Source organism: Temnothorax longispinosus, unplaced genomic scaffold (genome assembly GCF_030848805.1).
Source record: "Temnothorax longispinosus isolate EJ_2023e unplaced genomic scaffold, Tlon_JGU_v1 HiC_scaffold_351, whole genome shotgun sequence".
Classification (NCBI taxonomy): domain Eukaryota; kingdom Metazoa; phylum Arthropoda; class Insecta; order Hymenoptera; family Formicidae; genus Temnothorax; species Temnothorax longispinosus.
In genome coordinates, this window is record NW_027270178.1 from 1 (window position 1) to 8,773 (window position 8,773).

The 8,773-nt window shown below is 38.1% G+C and overlaps 1 pseudogene; it reads left to right on the plus strand.

The window, feature by feature from the left end:
• Positions 1–6,180: 6,180 nt before the first annotated feature.
• LOC139824397 (uncharacterized) lies at positions 6,181–8,501 on the plus strand (annotated as a pseudogene).
• Positions 8,502–8,773: the final 272 nt, after the last annotated feature.

Sequence of the window (8,773 nt, forward strand, 5' to 3'; positions counted from 1 at the left end):
TTTAAGATAGGATGTTTATAAATATTTTTTTAATTAATTATAATTGCAATCTTTATATTTATAAATTTCAAAATATATATATATATATTGCGACGCTTTTTCCCCCGGTCTCGCAATCCGGTGGAGGGCTATCGAGGATTGGCGGCACGCGTAACTAATTCCGACACCAAAGTTGGGCGCCAGGTGCAACGGATTGCACCACCGTACACTATAATCTCTAACACGATGTTCCCGGCAATACTTCCGGACGTAGGGCTCTTTCAGGGAATTCGGAGAGAGGCGTCACACAATCAATCACACACACCAGAGTATAAGTAATAATAACAAAATATATATTTAGTCAGGCAATATCAAGGTGTAGGTATAATCGATCTGAGTCTCGTATTACCGCAACAATGTCGGCTAGGCGGACGCACGAAGGCCGCAGACGCAATAAGTGCACGCAGTAATGTCGACCCTGAAACACTGTAGACTAAAGCACGCGAAGTTCTCAACGCAACAGATAAACGCAGACGGACACACGAAAGCTTAACAGAAATAATGACGATTCAGGTATCGCGGTACCTGGCTTCAACACAATGAACTTACGCCACGAGGCCGACGAACCGCTCGCCGCACCTTCGGCAGCTCCTTCAACGCACACCCGGGCCACTTCGATTCCGCGCGACGCAAAAAGTATGGGCGATCTCGCCGAGTCGACCACGCTGGCCGGCGATTGCCCCCGAACACGAAATAAGGACACGTATCGCGGACGATCCCGCGGCTTGCCACGCGAATCCCGAATTCTCTCGCAGTACGGAGATTCCGCGGCCCCGCGCCGATCCCGTCGATCTTTCCGTCCCGCCAAACACAATATTCGCCGTCCTCGAGGGCCCGGATACGTTACTCAAATACGAGGGCGAGTGCCCTTCAAATTACATGACCATTCGCGGCTCGCCGTTACCCGCACAACTCGCTCCCGTCATCGCCACGCAAGACCTCACTCTCATTATCACTCTCGTTAATATGGCCAAGACGCGACACGATTATGAGCTTAAATAATATGGCCAAAAGTGCCAAAACGCGACACGATTACGAACTTAAATAAGATGGCCAAAACGCGACACGATTACGAACATAAACTCTCTCACAATGAAACGCGACACGATCACGAATAACGCGATACGATTACTTACATCAATTCGACGAGACGCTACATAAACGCGACACGATTACTTCGATTCACACATCTCCACGCCACGCGACTGTCGGCCGCGGCCGCCCCTCGGCACCCTTGTCCTACTGGCATTTCTCTCGGGGGTGATCCGGGGTCTTCCTGATTGTTATACTGCCGCTGTTACGACCGAGTGCGGGGTGAACTCCGGCCGGCGACGCTCATGCACTTGCGGGGAGGTCCGGGCGATCCGAATTTCAGCCATGTCCCCTGGCCGTCTCCTTAATCCTCTGCCCTTCCTCGTTGCGGCCCCCGGCCGTTACAGATGGAGTCCGGTCACCACCGGCAATCCCTTAAAACTTAATATCTAATTAGACCAATTAATATACGCAACCGCCCTCCTCTCGCTCTAACGAGGAGGCACCCCCGAATTCCCCTCGGCCGAGCCCGTCCGGGAAGGAGACGCGACTTGTCACGTCACAATATATATATATATATATATATATATTTATTTATAAATATAAAAATTAAAATTTGTAAATATAAACGTAAATGTAACCTATAGCGCATCGTCGATTTGCCAACGCGAGACTCGGCATTCGGCGAGACGCGAGGAGCGATACCCGAAATGCATGGCATCGTGGCATAGCCGGCGCGTGCTAAGCAGCTACGTCACAGCTCAAGCGAGAAGGAGACAGCAGATCGTATGTCTGCCCTTCTCTCCCCGCTCGAAGCTTGCCGAGTGCCGAGTAGCCGACTGGCATATCCCCTCCATCTGAGTAGTTCGGACACGAACCATAGCACGGACACGAACCATGTGTGTACCGTTACCGAGCGTAACGACGTAGTTGACGTCCACTTTCTCAGGCGGCGCGTCAGTATACGTCCGCTGGAACGGAATGATCTCGGTGGCCGCTCTCAGGTTTCTCTCTGCTATATATCTTAAATGTGCATGAATTTTCTTCTAATTATATTTGTAATGTCATCAACTTTTCACGCTTGTTGAATATTTGCACCATGAGCACTAATAGCTAATCCCATCAGATCTTCTCGAACATTAAATTCATCGGTATATCTAATAAGGCAAATTTTACATAATGCAAAAACAGTAATTATTACTCTTACATCTGTTTATATATAAAATATATGATTACAAAGAAAAATCTGTATCAAAAATCTATAGTTACTGTAACGTATACCTTAGATTAGATTTGTACGAGCAAGCAATAAATATAACTAACCTCGTGAGACAGCACGCGAACACAGGTCATTGCAGATCACGCGATACACGCGCGAAACTCGCCAAACTCGCCGCGATCTTGATTGCCGTCGTCACTTCGATCCTTGCGTGACGCGACCGAAATTCGGAATTAAACGATCGTATTTAATAATGATGAGAGATCACATTAATAATAACTTTGGTAATACTTAAGGAGAGCTCCCTCCTCACCGATTTCGCTGAATTTAGGCTTAATCGACGCGTTTTGCACAAAACGAACGAATCTGGCAGAAAAAAGCCCCGCTCTGCCCCGCGAAGCGAGATATTAACTGTTAAAGTTGACGACTATCAGGTTAGGAGACCTGTCATACCGACGCGATGTAGCGACCAGTAGCGACTACGGACATGCTCCGCGACCACATGCGCATGTCCCGTGGTCACGTGATGTACTTGAGCGCTCAACCTCAATGACATATTAATATTGTTCTGTGCAATTCCAAAATATTTATAATATGCCATATTCAGTAGAGCAATTATATAGTAATCCGTGGCTAATGGTTCAGGATGTTGTTGGCGATGCAAAAACATGGCCCAATTCATCCGAAAAATGTTTTGCGATAAAAATCTAAAAGATCACAATAGAATGATCCTTGTCAATTTTGCATATCTAAATGCAGTATCCGAAGATTTGTTGCACGATATATTAACTTTTACGTTGGAAAATGCGTATACAGCGGAAAGGAAGCGCAATATTAAGGATAGATTTAGCTATTTAAATCACGAGGTAATTGTTTTAATTTCAATTGATAACTATATATCAAATAAGTATTAATTATGTTTTTTATAATTTGTAGCAATTCGGACATATTCGACGCAGCCGTGTATACAGTTATCACGTTTATTTTAAGGAAATGTTAGATCTCAACTTTAATCCAATTAATCTATATATATATATAATATAATGTATGTATGTATGTTCTTTATACATCTTAAACTATTCGACCGAATTTTTACCAAAAGTATATAAAATAGGGGTAGAATTTTCCGGGGAGTATTATAGAGTGTATAGTTTTTCGTTACCGATTTTTCGGGAATTAATTGACCGAATCGCAAAAAATTATATATGAAGTAGGTAGAATTTCCCGGGGAGTGCTATAAACTGTATAGTTTTTCGTTACCGATCTTTTTGGGAATCGGTATCTTTTTGGAAATCGGTTACGAAATTTTCCAGAGCGGGAGAGAGAGAGAGAGAGAGAGAGAGAGAGAGAGAGAGAGAGAGAGAGAGAGAGAGAAAGAAAAGTTCATATTTACATGTACTTTTCATATACCAACTATTCTCTGCTTTAACAAATTATTTCTGTTACAGATATTAAGCGTTTAAGTTAACAAAACACAAATAATTTGTTAAAGCAGAGAATAGTTGGTATATGAAAAGTACACATAAATATGTACTTTTTATATATCAACTATTCTCTGTTTTAACAATTTATTTATGTTATAGATATTAAGCGTTGAGGTTAACGAAACACAGTAATATGATTATTAATGAATATATCGAGCCTTATTTAACAAATAAAGAAATACAGTGTCCAAATAATAATTTTCTTTACTTATTTAATCGAGCATCATTTAATTGCTAAAGAAATACAGTGTCCAAAATGTGGTAATAAATTAATAATTGATACAAGTAAGCTCAGATTTCGATGCCGAAAAACATTATGAAAAGAATTCCAGCAAAAAATATGTAAAAAAACAATGTATGTTTCAAAAAAGTGTAAAATGTGATACGTGGTTTAGCAAATATTCATTTTAAGTTGATAGCACTTGTAGAAGCCTCCGGCTCTGGATCATGAGCCTCCGGCTCATTATAGATCTTCGGTGGATACAGTTCCACAATGGTACAGAAAAAACTGTTCAAACGGTCTTCGTAATCATGGAACGCGTTTGAAGAGATATTTTGCTAAATATCCCACTAAGTGTGCAGTACGTGTTCCGTACCGTGGGATATTAGCTCTTACCTCTCTCCAAACGCGTTCTATGTTCTGGGTGTGGGCTCCTAAAAATTAAAAAAAACTGTCAATACATTTATGCAACATTTCTTTATTTTTTAATTTTAAATATATTATAGTTAAACCCAAAGATTTGTAAAACTATTTAAAGTTTATATTTACGGGTATTTGGGTCGACGAAATTCATGGAATGATTAACGGTCAGATGCTGGAAGCCTTCATTGTTTAAACAATTGTAAGACCTCCAACAATCTGACATTATCGTCGTCCCAGGTAGAATCCACTCTTTTATAATTTCCAGTAAAGTTTTCTCTGTACGATCCGGAACTGGCACAAGAAATATTTTTCTTGAGTCGCGTTCGATTCCACCGAAGATCCATTTCCCTTCGATAATTCGGCCACGGTTGTATTCCCTTTTGTCGATTTTAGCCTCGTCTATTTCAACAATTTTGTTAGGGCCTCCAAGTTTGGTCGAATTTTTTTTGGCCCAGTATATGCAAACCTATATCATTTTTAAATAAATTTACTAAATATACATTTAACATATATTTAATGTGTAACGATGCACCCCCAAACATGCATCGTTCCGGCAGGAACACCACGCCGAGACCACCCCGCCGACCACCGCGGGGGTGAAGAACGGGCACGATGTGCCCAACGTATTTTTTAATCATCTCATACGTTAGGAAGTCTGCGAATGGACTTAAACGCGGCAACCGCTTCACCGCGCCGAGCGGTGCCGAAGGCGGCCGAAGACCGCCGAACGCGATCACGGCGTCGGGGCGCCGCGATCCCTGATCGTTCCGCCGCACCGGCCCGGCGCTCGCGATCGCCGTCGCTACCCCCACCACGCCGCGACGCCGCCGCGACGCCGCCGCGACGCGTATATAAGCCCGGCGTCGCTGGCACAGAGCGCGATTCCCGATCATCCGTCTTCCAGACAACACCGATCCTGAATTCCCGCACAAAAGCCAGTCCGAACGTAAGGTAGAGCGCCTCCGGCATTCTCTGTCTTCGCCGAGTGTGTCTCGGCTAACGACCAGCTTTTCGCTTCTATCTGAATCACCCGAAGCCGTCCGGATACGAAGGTAGAGCGCCTCCGGCATTCTCTGTCTTCACCGAGTGTGTCTCGGCCAGCCCTCTGACACTTCTTATTATATCCTCTTTTACTGTGTCTACTTAGTGACGCCAAGCCCGCTGTGTGGCGCTGGCAACAGTCACCACGGGTCTATGGTAAAAGTTAGGTTAATTCGCTCACTGCTACCGCTGTTACCGAACGTGTTTCGTCGCGAAAGAAGAATTTTGAGAGTTGCTGATGCAACTAACCACATTTGTTTATTTTAATTAAACAATGCCGCGCTGTCTTGCACTTGGCTGTACGTCAGGTTATACTTTAAATCCTGAAAAAGTACATTTTTTTTATGTGCCAAAAGACGAAAATGTGAAAAAAGCATGGCAAGCAGCTTTAAAAAGAACTGATATAAATATAAATTCGACACAAGCTGTATGCCATCATCACTTTTTAAAAACTGACATTTTGTGGAAACGTGAAATTTACGACAAAGAAGGAAATGTTCTTGGCGTGGTAAGTTGTTAATTTCTAAGTTTCTTCTTTCATTAGTTAATAATGCCTGTTTGATAATTTATACAAAATAAATACTCATTAATTACATTAGTAATTGTTTAAATAATTATAAAACTTATCAAAAATTGTATTATAAATATTTCATAAATATTTTTTAGTCTGCACCATATAAAATACCAAAGTTACGTAAAGGGGCTGTACCATCACAATTCCCTTGGTTTGAGGAAATCTCAGACAATATTAAGGAAAAGCAATATCCAAAAAATATTGATAAAAATGTACATGATCCACATAATACTCAAGATAATGAAGAAAATGAACAAACGATATCACCATTTAATAATACAATAGATCAAGCAACAATGTTTTCATTTAATCACGTAATAGATATTCTAAACAGGAAAGAGTTTAATATGCCAAATCAGTGGATATATGGGCAGTATTTTACTGATGACGCACGATTATTGATCTTTTTTATTGCCACATGTAACAAAATGGAAAATTATGAGGACAAATATTCATTTAATCCTTTCAAAGAAGTTTTACTTAAAGAAAACATGACAATACAATTAAATATCTTAAGGCAGCCTATAAACATGTTAAACATTCCACCACACATAAGAATTCATGAGAATATTAATAGTATAGATGAGTTACAAGAAACATTGTTTTCTTTTGATAATGCTTCTATATGTTGTGGTGCAGATAACAGTAATAATGTAATTGAAAGCGTCGAATATAATGAAGCTTATGAAGATATTTGTGGCACGTGGAGACACAAAAAATGTTTATTATTTTCGTCATTTAATTCTAAAAAATGTACATTTTGTTCCGTTATGAAGAAATCTATAAACCAAAAGCACCGTCGGATGAAAATAGTAAAACCAATTAAAAGAATTAAAATAACTGTACCGATCACAGAAAAACAAGAGAAAATTTTACTAATTCGAAAAAGATATTATAAAGCACAAAAGCGAAGAATAGAGCTAAATATATAATAAATAAATTGAGAAAAGAACTTACAGATAATATGACAAAAATTAAAGAAATTTCTGTAAATAATGTAGAAGATCAATTAAAAGGAACACACGTTTCTCGAAATCAGTTAATCGCAGTGCAAGAAATAATAAAAGCTGCGAAATTAAAAAATACAAAAGGTCGCAGGTATAGCGAAGAATGGATATTATTATGTATGTTATTGCACATGAAATCACCTAAGGCTTATGACTTTATAAGAGATAATCAAATATTATCCTTGCCATGTATTAGAACTATACAAAGGTAATATATACATTTTATTTTCGAATAATTATTCTAGCTAGAAATATATACATAAATAGTAATCACGTACCAAAATATAACAATTTTATTAATTCATGTAATAATGCAATATGTATTTTTTTAGATATCTTTCTTTTATTGATACACCATGCGGTTTTGATACAAAATTTTTTGAAATGTTTAAATTAGCATTGAGAGACAAAACAGAGATACAAAAACATGGAGTTATTTTACTTGACGAAATACATCTTCGCGAGTCCATTAATGTGAATTCTAAGAATCTCACGTATACAGGGTTAATTGATTTTGGAAGTGAAGGGATATCATCATTTAATCTTGATGAAAGAGCAGATTATGGACTAGTAATAATGTTTCGGCCAATTGCAGACTGTTATTGTCAACCAATAGCAGTGTTCGCTTCCAAAGGGCCTGTAACTGGAGAAGTACTTGCGCAATTGATAATTAAGGTACATATGATGCAATGAAAATTTAAATATATCGTATTTTTCTCTCGAAATTCTATAAGAAATTGCAAAATATATTTTTATATAATTTTTTTGTTATATTATAGGCTATTGCATTATTAGAGGCTATTAATTTAAAAGTTCATGGTGTAATTACCGACGGTGCTACAACAAATAGAAAATTTTGGAATATTATGGGTGTCTGTGGAAGAAAAGATAATTTAATTAATAGTTTTAATCACCCAACTGTAAATGGACGTCGCATATATGTATTTTCAGATCCACCACACCTTATAAAAACGATTAGAAATCGATTGTACAGTACATCATTACAGGTAAAGTAATAGCTTAATTATCATATAGTTGTGTGAATATATCAGTTTACTTCTTTCATGAACATTTAAATTAAATTTGTTAGAGTATCGATTTGATACTGAGTACTAAAACTGAAATATTCATGAAATATCAGAAACAAATCCATAAAAAATGCGGCGTAAACTTGAAAGCTAAATGTACGAAAGAAATTTATAAAGGATAAGGCGTAAACTATGAAACTAAATCAAGTATTTATCCACACTGCAAAAGTTTAAAACGTCTAAAATATTTAATCTAAAATCTAATCATAAATATCTTTTTGTTTTGTTTTTTTAAGCTTAATCCTGATGAAAAACATGTCAAATGGGATTATTTTCAAATATTACACAATAAGGATAAATCGCTGCCGGCTCAAATGCGAATATGCCCTAAAATAACAACTAATCATTTAATACTTACAAATGCAGCTAAATGAGAGTTTGCCTAGCTGTTCAAGTAAGAATATTTAATAGTATTTATTTAATGATTTTACACAATTAATATATTTTACAGATAATCCAGTAGTTTAGAACGTTTAGAAATAGCTTAAGAATTGCAATATATCTTTATATACATTATTTCAGATTTTTAGTAAGTCGATGGCTCACGGTTTAAGATTCTACAAAAATTTTTTACCTGAATTAGAAGAGTGTGACAATACTGCAAACTTTTGTGAATGGATTAATAACTTATTCGATTCATTAAATC